Below are 15,288 nucleotides of genomic sequence, written 5' to 3'. Positions count from 1 at the left end.
CTTGTTTTCACACAAATGAACCCAGAAAGATGTGAAATTGTGCTTTGTGCAACATAATTCTGGGTGCCATTTAAAAACCATAAGTGCTAATGACTCCATTCCTTTTTGTGGTTGTAGGGGCTGTTGATTGGAGTACACTAAAACAAACCTGATCTCTCTAGGACATTCAGAAGCCAAGTTATAAGCCCACAAATGTTTAACTGGACTACTTCTTTAAATTGACACCAGATCCGGTGACCTCTGGCACATGGTTTGACCCCCTATAGGAATGTGCGATCATCATGAAACGTTCAGATCACGTACAACTCAATAGATTCTACCTTCTTGTAATGTTTCAGCCTGATTGGACCTTGTTTTCATACAAATGGACCCAGAATGATGTGAAATTGTGCTTCTTCGTCTTCGTCTTCGTCTTCCTCCGCTTATCCAGGTACGGGTCGCGGGGGCAGCATCCCAATTAGGGAGCTCCAGGCCGTCCTCTCCCCGGCCTTGTCCACCAGCTCCTCCGGCAGGACCCCAAGGCGTTCCCGGACCAGATTGGAGATGTAACCTCTCCAACGTGTCCTGGGTCGACCCGGGGGCCTTCTGCTGGCAGGACATGCCTGAAACACCTCCCCGGGGAGGCGTCCAGGAGGCATCCTGACCAGATGCCCAAACCACCTCAACTGGCTCCTTTCGATCCGGAGGAGCAGCGGTTCTACTCCGAGTCCCTCCCGAATGTCCGAGCTCCTCACCCTATCTCTAAGGCTGAGCCCGGCCACCCTACGGAGGAAACTCATTTCGGCCGCTTGTATCCGCGATCTCGTTCTTTCGGTCATTACCCAAAGCTCATGACCATAGGTGAGGATTGGGACGTAGATCGACCGGTAAATCGAGAGCCTGGCTTTCTGGCTCAGCTCCCTCTTCCCCACGACAGATCGGCTCAGCGTCCGCATCACTGCAGACGCCGAACCAATCCGCCTGTCGATCTCCCGATCCCTTCTACCCTCACTCGTGATCAAGACCCCGAGATACTTAAACTCCTCCACTTGAGGTAGGACCTCTCCCCCGACCCGGAGGTGGCAAGCCACCCTTTTCCGGTCGAGAACCATGGTCTCAGATTTGGAGGTGCTGATCCTCATCCCAGCCGCTTCACATTCGGCCGCAAACCTACCCAGCAAGAGCTGAAGGTCAGAGCTGGATGAAGCTAGGAGGACCACATCATCCGCAAAAAGCAGAGACGAGATTCTCCTGCCACCAAACTCGACACACTCCACACCACGGCTGCGTCTAGAAATTCTGTCCATAAAAGTGATGAACAGAACCGGTGACAAAGGGCAGCCCTGGCGGAGTCCAACCCTCACTGGGAACAGGTCCGACTTACTACCGGCTATGCGGACCAAACTCACGCTCCTCTGGTAAAGGGACTGAATGGCCCTTAACAGAAAGCCACCCACCCCATACTCCTGGAGCGTCCCCCACAGGGTGCCCCTGGGGACACGGTCATAAGCCTTCTCCAAATCCACAAAGCACATGTGGATTGGTTGGGCAAACTCCCATGCCCCCTCCATCACCCTTGCAAGGGTATGGAGCTGGTCCACAGTTCCACGGCCAGGACGAAAACCACATTGCTCCTCCTCTATCTGAGATTCAACTATCGATCGGACCCTCCTCTCCAGTACCTTGGCGTAGACCTTTCCAGGGAGGCTGAGGAGTGTGATCCCCCTATAGTTGGAACACACCCTCAGGTCACCCTTCTTAAAGATGGGGACCACCACCCCGGTCTGCCACTCCCTAGGAACTGCCCCCGATGACCACGCAATGTTGTAGAGACGTGTCAACCATGACAGCCCTACAACATCCATAGCCTTGAGATACCCAGGACGAACCTCATCCGCCCCCGGGGCTCCGCCGCTGTGTAGTTGTTTGACTACCTCAGCAACTTCTGCCCCCGAGATCGGACAGTCCATCCCCAGGCCTCCCAGCTCTGGTTCCTCCTCGGAAATCAGTCAAGCTGCTGGCTGACTTCGGCCTCGAAGCCGTCATAAGGTTCAGAGGAGGAGGGTCTCTGGTGTTCCGGGCTTTCAACCGGTGACTCAGAGGGTTGAGTATTTATTGCAAAAACCGTTAGACACTGACCGCCGTCAGTATCTAAGGTTGCACTGCAAATGGGTTCCTCAGGAAGGGCTTCATGCCGCTTGATGGTAATCATTTGTGAAGGGAAAGTACTGAATGTGTCTGCACCAACCTGTCTGTCGTTCAAGAACAACGGAAGTTGTCCGATCACGGGGACTGAAAGTTCGAAGTCATGGAATGAGCTATCTATCAGCATGCCCAAGGGCTTTCCTGTCGGCATGTGGATAGGACTCCGGGTCGGATTTTCGACCAACAAGTAGGCAGAACGATTGTTCAGCTCCAAGAGTGGCGTGCCACAGACGGCTAAGTTGAGCTCCAAGAAGTGTGGTGATGGCTGGAAGAAGGCCTGTGTGCCTGGAAGCTTCTGATGCTTCATCAGAGTCAGACGAACAGGCACTCCTTTGACCAGTGGGGGCAGAATCGTGCTGGCCTCAACCACTGCACGGCAGGCCTGTGGAATGGTCTGTCCGGACAGCAAGTGTTCAGGGCCTTCTGAGCGAGGCTCAGAGGATGGTGTGGCCCGGGCCCAAAGGACTTGATTGCAAGTGTCCAGCTGGGCACCTAGTCGAACCAGCAGATCTGCTCCAATGAGTGCAGGTGGATCAAGCTGTGGTATAATGCTGAATGTATGTGTGAGCTGTCTTGCTCCAAGCTGGATAGTCAGGGAGCAGACCTCTGGCGCTTTCAGGAGCCTCTGCGGCCAAGTAGGTGACAAGAGCCGATGGCTACGTGTCACACTGACCAGAAGGGGGTCCTTCTGACGCAGGTGTTCAAACGTCTGCTGGCTGATGGCTGACTTTTCCGACCAAAGAGCAAGGCGAGCATCTGAGATGTGGGTGCAGTTGATGGTAAGACCACCAACTATGTGTGGTGCATATGGCTGCAGGCTGACGTTCTTCAGCGAGCAGAGAAAAGATGAATGTGTGCGGAGCGGAGTTCCAGGAGCGGATTCGTGCCTTTGCAGGCGGACATCGTCTGTGGGAGCTGTAGGTAGGGGCATGACCTGGGAACAAGGGTTTTGCGGCTCACTTAGGCTGACTTCAAGAATGGAGGATGGTCGGCTGCTATCCGGGTTCCAGGGCTTAGGTGTGTCCACCTGGGCCCACAGTTGACCCTTCTGGCAGTCGATGAGGGGAGCTAGACGTTCAAGCAGGTCCTGACCAATGAGAAGTGGTTCAGTGTCTAGCTGGCAGACATAAAACAGGTGAACCAGAGTCATGTCTTGGAAGGTGATGTCCAGCCACGCCCGGTGAGTGATACACTCCTGGGTCTGGGTGTAGCTGGTGATTTTCAGGTCACAGGGTTCTACCTGGACTGGTTTCCCGAGCGACCGCATGGTGTCGGACACGCGATGGAACAGTGTGGAGCACATCAGGGTGATTTCTGAGCCGGTATCCAGCAGAGCATCAACCTGTATGCATCCACCTATGTTGGTGCTACAGTACAAACGGCGAGCATGATCAAGGTTTGTTAAGTCACCAAGGAACTTCAGAAATTTAGTATCAGGTTTCTCTGGGGGGTAGATTTCAGGAGACTCCTGTGATCTACCAGTAGTGTTCCCCCAGCTGATCAGATAGGTCCTGGCCACGCTGGGGGGTTGAGCCACGCCTAGTCATGCGGACTTTGGCTCCGGGCCTGGCTTCTTAGAAGAAGACTTTGGTGCAGGGGTTTCTTCTGCAGATCTCAGCTGTTCCTTCTGTTTTGCTAGGAACTGCTGAAACATTTCCTGGAGGTCGGCCTTAGTCAAGTACTCACCTGTGGACTCGCGTTTGGGACCTACCTGTGGGCGGCGCTCCTTAAACCTTCCATTGTTCCGACCTGCCTGCCGTTGGTTTTGGTTGGGCCACTTCCTGTCTGATTGTCCAGACCTAGGCGGCCAATCAGCACCCCCCTTCCCCTGTTGAGGAGATTGGGACTGCTCTCGCGGTTTAACAGGTCTAGGTTTAGCAGATTTTGGCTTAGTGGGTGGAGCTTCTGTGCCTTCGAGCTCCAAACGCGGCTCGGCGTCGGGAGCTATGTGCATGACGCGGTGATGTGCGTCAGGCTTTTGGGGCTTTCCGCCGGCTTCCCAAGCCTGTTGGGCGTACCTCCTAATCTCCTGAGTTGTCAGTTTTTTCATCCGACAATACATTGAGACTTCGGATCGAACACACTCGTGCAGGTTGTGAATGAACAGGGATCTGAAGGCAGGGTCTTCCTCGAGCCCAGGGCCGTTTCGACCTTGGAAATAAGCACTTTTGAGTCGGCGATAATACTCTCTGGGGGGTTCGTTCCTCCCGTGTTTGATGGAGAATGCCCCCATTGTAGCTGACGCAGAGTCTGCATACGTGGCGTATTCATCTCTCAACGCTCGGCAGAGCGAGGAGTACCGATCTCGAATGTCAGGTGGTAGAGTTTCCATGAAACCATGCACCGTTCTAGATGTGGTTTTCCAAATTAGCTTGAGCTTTTCCCTTGAAGAGGGTGCTGGAAGATCAAGCAGACAACGTTCTATCTCCCTGAGATAATCGTCGACATTGGATTCACCGGTGTTAGGATCAAAGCGTTCTATGTCTTTAGCTAGCGATTCAATTTGACGTACACGGAGCCCTGACTCGTGGTACAGCACGTCATCCTCTGACTCTGACCCACGGTCTGTCTCAGAGGGCGCTGGATATCGCTGGTGTGCTCTGGGCTCCCAATGTTGACTCCTGGGGCCCAAATCGGGGTCCGGCATGCTGTGGCGGGCTTCTGGCACGTCACGTGGGTGTCTTGGGAGGTCCTCCTCCAGGGGCACGTCTGCGTAGTGCAGCCTGCGTCTTTCAACTGGGGCTTCTGCGTAATACACTTTTTCCGGGTACGGACTGGCGTATGATGCTTTGTCCTGCAGCTGGTTACCGGCATGCCGAATACCGGAGTAGCTAGGATGGGTGGATGGTGGAGGTGCAGGTTGGGCTTGTGCATAACCCCAGCCGGCACCTTGCACCCTTCGTGGACTGGGGGAGCGGTCTAAATAGAGGTGCCGCTCAGCTGGTTGACTTCTCACTGATTGAGAAGGCCGTGAAGATGAGGGTGGTGGTCCAACCTGGGGTTCGAGGGCGAACTGCCCTTGGCCCCTAGGTGGTCCTGAATGCTCTATAGTGTGTGTAGGGAACGGGGCCGCAGGTTGGGACAGATAAGCTTCATCTCTCCCCTGTGGCGTTCGTCCGTCCAGAGAGTCATGGTGTTTCCCCCCTTCCCACTGTCTGTTGTCATCAGCAGAGGGGGGCGGGGTCTCCTCCCCATCTTCCCCAGAATCGGTGCTGTCTTCCTCCTCATCATCCTTCTGCCTTCCATTTTGCTGCCTTTCAGCTAGCATGCTCTGGAGCTTCATGATCTCTCGATCATGTTGGAGTTCTCTCTAATAGAGGATCAAGGCTAACTTAGCTAAGTGAACCTGGATTGGTTTTGTACCATCCGGGTTTTCTATTTTATCAATTACAGCTTCTAGCTCGTCGCTAAGCTGTTCTTCAGTGAAATCCCTAGAAGGGTAGTCGGGTTCTCGAGCAACCGCGACCAGTAGAAGGTAGAATCTATTGAGTTGTAAGTGATCTGAACGTTTCATGATGATAGCACTTTCCTAAGGGGGTCAAACCATGTCCCAAAGGTCACCGGATCTGGTGTCAATTTAAAGAAGTAGTCCAGTTACACATTTGTGGGCTTATAACTTGGCTTCTGAATGTCCTAGAGAGATCAGGTTTGTTTTAGTGTACTCCAATCAACAGCCCCTACAACCACAAAAAGAAATGGAGTCATTAGCACTTATGGTTTGTAAATGGCACCCAGAATTATGTTGCACGAAGCACAATTTCACATCATTCTGGGTCCATTTGTGTGAAAACAAGGTCCAATCAGGCTGAAACATTACAAGAAGGTAGAATCAATTGAGTTGTAAGAGATCTGAACGTTTCATGATGATAGCACTTTCCTAAGGGGGTCAAACCATGTCCCAAAGGTCACCGGATCTGGTGTCAATTTAAAGAAGTAGTCCAGTTACACCTTTGTGGACTCATAACTTGGCTTCTGAATGTCCTAGAGAGGTCAGGTTTGTTTTAGTGTACTCCAATCAACAGCCCCTACAACCACAAAAAGGAATGGAGTCATTAGCACTTATGGTTTGTAAATGGCACCCAGAATTATGTTGCACGAAGCACAATTTCACATCATTCTGGGTCCATTTGTGTGAAAACGAGGTCCAATCAGGCTGAAACGTTACAAGAAGGTAGAATCTATTGAGTTGTAAGTGATCTGAATGTTTCATGATGATCGCACATTCCTATATGGGGTCAAACCATGTCCCAAAGGTCACCGGGCCTGGTGTCACTTTAAAGAAGTTGTCCAGTTACACCTTTGTGGGCTTATAACTTGGCTTCTGAATGTCCTAGAGAGGTCAGGTTTGTTTTAGTGTACTCCAATCAACAGCCCCTACAACCACAAAAAGGAATGGAGTCATTAGCACTTATGGTTTGTAAATGGCACCCAGAATTATGTTGCACGAAGCACAATATCACATCATTCTGGGTCCATTTGTGTGAAAACAAGGTCCAATCAGGCTGAAACATTACAGGAAGGTAGAATCTATTGAGTTGTAAGTGATCTGAACGTTTCATGATGATAGCACTTTCCTAAGGGGGTCAAAACATGTCCCAAAGGTCACCGGATCTGGTGTCAATTTAAAGAAGTAGTCCGTTACACATTTGTGGGCTTATAACTTGGCTTCTGAATATCCTAGAGAGGTCAGGTTTCTTTTAGAGTACTCCAATTAACAGCCCCCATTACCCCAAAAAGGAATGGAGTCATTAGCACTTATGGTTCTTAAATGGCACCCAGAATTATGTTGCACGAAGCACAATTTCACATCATTCTGGGTTCTGAAAACAAGGTACAATCAGGCTGAAACGTTACAAGAAGGTAGAATCTATTGAGTTGTAAGGGATCTGAACGTTTCATGATGATCGCAAATTCTTATAGGGGGTAAAACCATGTCCCAGAGGTCACCGGGCCTTGTGTCACTTTAAAGAAGTACTCCAGTTACACCTTTGTGGGCTTATAACTTGACTTCTGAATGTCCTAGAGAGGTAAGGTTTGTTTAAGTGTACTCCAATCAACAGCCCCTACAACCACAAAAAGGAATGGAGTCAATAACACTTATGGTTTGTAAATTGCACCCAGAATAATGTTGCACAAAGCACAATTTCACATCATTCTGGGTCCATTTGTGTGAAAACAAGGTCCAATCAGGCTGAAACGTTACAAGAAGGTAGAATCTATTGAGTTGTAAGTTATCTGAACGTTTCATGATGATCGCACATTCCTATAGGGGGTCAAACCATGTCCCAAAGGTCACCGGGCCTGGTGTCACTTTAAAGAAGTAGTCCAGTTACACCTTTGTGGGCTTATAACTTGGCTTCTGAATGTCCTAGAGAGGGCAGGTTTGTTTTAGTGTACTCCAATCAACAGCCCCTACAACCACAAAAATGAATGGAGTCATTAGCACTTATGGTTTGTAAATGGCACCCAGAATTATGTTGCACGAAGCACAATTTCACATCATTCTGGGTCCATTTGTGTGAAAACAAGGTCCAATCAGGCTGAAACGTTACAAGAAGGTAGAATCTATTGAGTTGTAAGTGATCTGAACGTTTCATGATGATCGCACATTCCTATAGGGGGTCAAACCATGTCCCAAAGGTCACCGGGCCTTGTGTCACTTTAAAGAAGTAGTCCATTTACACATTTGTGGGCTTATAACTTGGCTTCTGAATATCCTAGAGAGGTCAGGTTTGTTTAAGAGTACTCCAATTAACATCCCCTATTACCTCAAAAAGGAATGGAGTCATTAGCAGTTATGGTTTTTAAATGGCACCCAGAATTATGTTGCACGAAGCACAATTTCACATCATTCTGGGTTCATTTGAGTGAAAACAAGATCCAATCAGGCTGAAACGTTACAGGAAGGTAGAATCTATTGAGTTGTAAGTGATCTGAACGTTTCATGATGATAGCACTTTCCTAAGGGGGTCAAACCATGTCCCAAAGGTCACCGGATCTGGTGTCAATTTAAAGAAGTAGTCCAGTTACACATTTGTGGGCTTATAACTTGGCTTCTGAATATCCTTGAGAGATCAGGTTTGTTTTAGTGTACTCCAATCGACAGCCCCTACAACCACAAAAAAGAATGGAGTCATTAGCACTTATGGTTTGGAAATGGCACCCAGAATTATGTTGCACGAAGCACAATTTCACATCATTCTGGGTCCATTTGTGTGAAAACAAGGTACAATCAGGCTGAAACGTTACAAGAAGGTAGAATCTATTGCGTTGTAAGTGATCTGAACGTTTCATGATGATCGCACATTCCTATAGGGGGTCAAACCATGTCCCAAAGGTCACCGGGCCTGGTGTCACTTTAAAGAAGTAGTCCAGTTACACCTTTGTGGGCTTATAACTTGGCTTCTGAATTTCCTAGAGAGGTCAGGTTTGTTTTAGTGTACTCCAATCAACAGCCCCTACAACCACAAAAAGGAATGGAGTCATTAGCACTCATTGTTTGTAAATGGCACCCACAATTATGTTGCACGAAGCACAATTTCAAGACCCCTGGTAGGGTCTCCCATGACAAATTGGTCTTAGGTGAAGGGTGAGACAAAGAACGGTTCGAAGGATCTTTCATGGCGGTTAAAACGAAGAGTCGGAGTTCCCGGCCCGGAGGGTTACCGGGGTCCCACCCTGGAGCCAGGCCTGGGGTTGGGGCCTGTGAGCGAGCGCCTGGTGGCCGGGCTTTCGCCCATGGGGCCCGGCCGGGCCCAGCCCGAACCGGATACATGGGCTCGTCCAACTGTGGACCCACCACCCGCAGGAGGAACATGAAGGGTCCGGTGCAATGCGAATCGGGTGGCAGACCAAGGCGGGAGCCTTGGCGGTCCAATCCCCGGACAAGAAAACTAGTTTTTGGGACATGGAACTTCACCTCGCTGGCGGGGAAGGAGCCGGAGCTTGTGGCAGAGGTTGAGCGGTACCGGCTAGATATAGTCGGACTCACCTCGACACATTGCATTGGCTCTGGAACCCGAGACCTGGAGAGGGGTTGGACACTCTACTTTGCTGGAGTTGCTCCGGGTGAGAGGCGGAGGGCTGGGGTTGGCTTTTTGTTAGCCCCGAGACTCTCTGCCTGTGTGTTGGGGTTTACCCCGGGGGACAAGAGGGTAGCTTCCTTGCGCCTTCGGGTCGGGGAACGGGTCCTGACTGTTGTTTGTGCTTATGGGCCAAATATCAGTTCAGAGTACCCACCCTTTTTGGAGTCCCTGGGACGAGTGCTAGATAGTGCTCCATCAGGGGACTCCATTGTCCTGCGGGGGGACTTCAATAATCACGTGGGCAATGACAGCTTGACCTGGAGGGGTGTGATTGGGAGGAACGGCCCACCTAATCTGAACTCGAGCGGTGTTTTGTTATTGGACTTCTGTGCAAGCCGCAGTTTGGCCATAACGAACACCATGTTCGAACATAAGGATGCCCACCGGTACACTTGGTACCAGGGCAGCCTAGGTCACAGGTCGATGATAGATTTTGTAGTCTTATCATCTGACCTGCGGCCGTATGTTTTGGACACCCGAGTGAAGAGAGGGGCGGAGCTGTCAACTGATCACCACCTGGTGGTGAGTTGGATCAGATGGCAAGGGAACATGCCGCGTAGACCTGGCAGACCCAAACGCATAGTGAGGGTCTGCTGGGAACACCTGGCAGAAGAACCTGTCAAGACGGTCTTCAACTCCCACCTCCGGCAGAGCTTTGACCACGTCCCGAGAGCAGTGGGGGACATTGAGTCCGAGTGGGCCTTGTTCCACTCTGCGATTGTCGAGGCGGATGTTGCTAGCTGTGGTCGTAAGGTGGCCGGTGCCAGTCGTGGTTGCAACCCCGTACCCGCTGGTGGACACCAGAGGTTCGGGGAGCCGTCAGGCTGAAGAAGGAGGCCTACAGGGCGTGGATGGTCTGTGGGTCTCCGGAGGCAGCAGACAGGTACCGGATAGCCAAGCGGGGTGCAGCAGTGGCAGTTGCCGAGGCAAAATCTCGGGCGTGGGAGGAGTTTGGTGAGGCCATGGAGAAAGACTATCGATCGGCTCCAAAGAGGTTCTGGCAAACTGTCCGGCGCCTCAGGAGAGGAAGGCAGCAACTCGCTCACACTGTTTACAGTGGGGATGGGGAGCTGCTGACGTCAACTGAGGCTATAGTCGGACGGTGGAAGGAATACTTTGAGGAGCTCCTCAATCCCACCAATGCGCATTCCGAGGAGGAACCAGAGCTGGGAGGCCTGGGGATGGACTGTCCGATCTCGGGGGCAGAAGTTGCTGAGGTAGTCAAACAACTACACAGCGGCGGAGCCCCGGGGGCGGATGAGGTTCCTCCTGGGTATCTCAAGGCTATGGATGTTGTAGGGCTGTCATGGTTGACACGTCTCTACAACATTGCGTGGTCATCGGGGGCAGTTCCTAGGGAGTGGCAGACCGGGGTGGTGGTCCCCATCTTTAAGAAGGGTGACCTGAGGGTGTGTTCCAACTATAGGGGGATCACACTCCTCAGCCTCCCTGGAAAGGTCTACGCCAAGGTACTGGAGAGGAGGGTCCGATCGATAGTTGAATCTCAGATAGAGGAGGAGCAATGTGGTTTTCGTCCTGGCCGTGGAACTGTGGACCAGCTCCATACCCTTGCAAGGGTGATGGAGGGGGCATGGGAGTTTGCCCAACCAATCCACATGTGCTTTGTGGATTTGGAGAAGGCTTATGACCGTGTCCCCAGGGGCACCCTGTGGGGGACGCTCCAGGAGTATGGGGTGGGTGGCTTTCTGTTAAGGGCCATTCAGTCCCTTTACCAGAGGAGCGTGAGTTTGGTCCGCATAGCCGGTAGTAAGTCGGACCTGTTCCCAGTGAGGGTTGGACTCCGCCAGGGCTGCCCTTTGTCACCGGTTCTGTTCATCACTTTTATGGACAGAATTTCTAGACGCAGCCGTGGTGTGGAGTGTGTCGAGTTTGGTGGCAGGAGAATCTCGTCTCTGCTTTTTGCGGATGATGTGGTCCTCCTAGCTTCATCCAGCTCTGACCTTCAGCTCTTGCTGGGTAGGTTCGCGGCCGAATGTGAAGCGGCTGGGATGAGGATCAGCACCTCCAAATCTGAGACCATGGTTCTCGACCGGAAAAGGGTGGCTTGCCACCTCCGGGTCGGGGGAGAGGTCCTACCTCAAGTGGAGGAGTTTAAGTATCTCGGGGTCTTGATCACGAGTGAGGGTAGAAGGGATCGGGAGATCGACAGGCGGATTGGTTCGGCGTCTGCAGTGATGTGGACGCTGAGCCGATCTGTCGTGGGGAAGAGGGAGCTGAGCCAGAAAGCCAGGCTCTCGATTTACCGGTCGATCTACGTCCCAATCCTCACCTATGGTCATGAGCTTTGGGTAATGACCGAAAGAACGAGATCGCGGATACAAGCGGCCGAAATGAGTTTCCTCCGTAGGGTGGCCGGGCTCAGCCTTAGAGATAGGGTGAGGAGCTCGGACATTCGGGAGGGACTCGGAGTAGAACCGCTGCTCCTAAGGATCGAAAGGAGCCAGTTGAGGTGGTTTGGGCATCTGGTCAGGATGCCTCCTGGACGCCTCCCCGGGGAGGTGTTTCAGGCATGTCCTGCCAGCAGAAGGCCCCCGGGTCGACCCAGGACACGTTGGAGAGGTTACATCTCCAATCTGGTCCGGGAACGCCTTGGGGTCCTGCCGGAGGAGCTGGTGGACAAGGCCGGGGAGAGGACGGCCTGGAGCTCCCTAATTGGGATGCTGCCCCCGCGACCCGTACCCGGATAAGCGGAGGAAGACGAAGACGAAGACGAAGACGAAGAAGCACAATTTCACATCATTCTGGGTCCATTTGTGTGAAAACAAGGTCCAATCAGGCTGAAACATTACAAGAAGGTAGAATCTATTGAGTTGTACGTGATCTGAACGTTTCATGATGATGGCACATTCCTATAGGGGGTCAAACCATGTGCCAGAGGTCACCGGATCTGGTGTCAATTTAAAGAAGTAGTCCAGTTAAACATTTGTGGGCTTATAACTTGGCTTCTGAATGTCCTAGAGAGATCAGGTTTGTTTTAGTGTACTCCAATCAACAGCCCCTACAACCACAAAAAGGAATGGAGTCATTAGCACTTATGGTTTTTAAATGGCACCCAGAATTATGTTGCACGAAGCACAATTTCACATCTTTCTGGGTTCATTTGTGTGAAAACAAGGTCCAATCAGGCTGAAACGTTACAGGAGGGTAGAATCTATTGAGTTGTAAGTGATCTGAACGTTTCATGATGATAGCACTTTCCTAAGGGGGTCAAACCATGTCCCAGAGGTCACCGGATCTGGTGTCAATTTAAAGAAGTAGTCCAGTTACACATTTGTGGGCTTATAACTTGGCTTCTGAATGTCCTAGAGAGATTAGGTTTGTTTTAGTGTACTCCAATCAACAGCCCCTACAACCACAAAAAGGAATGGAGTCATTAGCACTTATGGTTTTTAAATGGCACCCAGAATTATGTTGCACGAAGCACAATTTCACATCATTCTGGGTTCATTTGTGTGAAAACAAGGTCCAATCAGGCTGAAACATTACAGGAAGGTAGAATCTATTGAGTTGTAAGTGATCTGAACGTTTCATGATGATAGCACTTTCCTAAGGGGGTCAAACCAGGTCCCAAAGGTCACCGGATCTGGTGTCAATTTAAAGAAGTAGTCCAGTTACACATTTGTGGGCTTATAACTTGGCTTTTGAATATCCTAGAGAGGTCAGGTTTCTTTTAGAGTACTCCAATTAACAGCCCCCATTACCCCAAAAAGGAATGGAGTCATTAGCACTTATGGTTTGGAAATGGCACCCAGAATTATGTTGCACGAAGCACAATTTCACATCATTCTGGGTCCATTTGTGTGAAAACAAGGTCCAATCAGCCTGAAACGTTACAAGAAGGTAGTATCTATTGAGTTGTAAGTGATCTGAACGTTTCATGATGATCGCACATTCTTATAGGGGGTAAAACCATGTCCCAAAGGTCACCGGGCCTTGTGTCACTTTAAAGAAGTAGTCCAGTTACACCTTTGTGGGCTTATAACTTGGCTTCTGAATGTCCTAGCGAGGTCAGGTTTGTTTTAGTGTACTCCAATCAACAGCCCCTACAACCACAAAAAAGAATGGAGTCATTAGCACTTATGGTTTGTAAATGGCACCCAGAATTATGTTGCACGAAGCACAATTTCACATCATTCTGGGTTCATTTGTGTGAAAACAAGGTCCAATCAGGCTGAAACGTTACAGGAAGGTAGAATCTATTGAGTTGTAAGTGATCTGAACGTTTCATGATGATAGCACTTTCCTAAGGGGGTCAAACCATGTCCCAAAGGTCCCCGGATCTGGTGTCAATTTAAAGAAGTAGTCCAGTTACACATTTATGGGCTTATAACTTGGATTCTGAATGTCCTAGAGAGATCAGGTTTGTTTTAGTGTACTCCAATCAACAGCCCCTACAACCACAAAAAGAAATGGAGTCTTTAGCACTTATGGTTTGTAAATGGCACCAAGAATTATGTTGCACGAAGCACAATTTCACATCATTCTGGGTCCATTTGTGTGACAACAAGGTCCAATCAGGCTGAAACGTTACAAGAAGGTAGAATCAATTGAGTTGTAAGTGATCTGAACGTTTCATGGTGATCGCTAATTCCTATAGGGGGTCAAACCATGTCCCAAAGGTCACCGGGCCTGGTGTCACTTTAAAGAAGTAGTCCAGTTACACATTTGTGGGCTTATAACTTGGCTTCTGAATGTCCTAGAGCGGTTAGGTTTGTTTTAGTGTACTCCAATCAACAGCCCCTACAACCACAAAAAGGAATGGAGTCATTAGCACTTATGGTTTGTAAATGGCACCCAGAATTATGTTGCACGAAGCACAATTTCACATCATTCTGGGTCCATTTGTGTGAAAACGAGGTCCAATCAGGCTGAAACGTTACAAGAAGGTAGAATCTATTGAGTTGTAAGTGATCTGAACGTTTCATGATGATCGCACATTCCTATAGGGGGTCAAACCATGTCCCAAAGGTCACCGGGCCTGGTGTCACTTTAAAGAAGTAGTCCATTTACACATTTGTGGGCTTATAACTTGGCTTCTGAATATCCTAGAGAGGTCAGGTTTGTTTAAGAGTACTCCAATTAACATCCCCTATTACCTCAAAAAGGAATGGAGTCATTAGAACTTATGGTTTTTAAATGGCACCCAGAATTATGTTGCACGAAGCACAATTTCACATCATTCTGTGTTCATTTGTGTGAAAACAAGATCCAATCAGGCTGAAACGTTACAGGAAGGTAGAATCTATTGAGTTGTAAGTGATCTGAACGTTTCATGATGATAGCACTTTCCTAAGGGGGTCAAACCATGTCCCAAAGGTCACCGGATCTGGTGTCAATTTAAAGAAGTAGTCCAGTTACACATTTGTGGGCTTATAACTTGGCTTCTGAATGTCCTAGAGAGATCAGGTTTGTTTTAGTGTACTCCAATCGACAGCCCCTACAACCACAAAAAGGAATGGAGTGATTAGCACTTATGGTTTGTAAATGGCACCCAGAATTATGTTGCACGAAGCACAATTTCACATCATTCTGGGTTCATTTGTGTGAAAACAAGGTCCAATCAGGCTGAAACGTTACAGGAAGGTAGAATCTATTGAGTTGTAAGTGATCTGAACGTTTCATGATGATAGCACTTTCCTAAGGGGGTCAAACCATGTCCCAAAGGTCCCCGGATCTGGTGTCAATTTAAAGAAGTAGTCCAGTTACACATTTGTGGGCTTATAACTTGGATTCTGAATGTCCTAGAGAGATCAGGTTTGTTTTAGTGTACTCCAATCAACAGCCCCTACAACCACAAAAAGAAATGGAGTCTTTAGCACTTATGGTTTGTAAATGGCACCAATAATTATGTTGCACGAAGCACAATTTCACATCATTCTGGGTCCATTTGTGTGACAACAAGGTCCAATCAGGCTGAAACGTTACAAGAAGGTAGAATCAATTGAGTTGTAAGTGATCTGAACGTTTCATGGTGATCGCACATTCCTATAGGGGGTCA

This window comes from Nothobranchius furzeri, chromosome 3 (genome assembly GCF_043380555.1).
Source record: "Nothobranchius furzeri strain GRZ-AD chromosome 3, NfurGRZ-RIMD1, whole genome shotgun sequence".
NCBI lineage: Eukaryota > Metazoa > Chordata > Actinopteri > Cyprinodontiformes > Nothobranchiidae > Nothobranchius > Nothobranchius furzeri.
Note: the sequence above shows the minus strand (reverse complement) of the source record.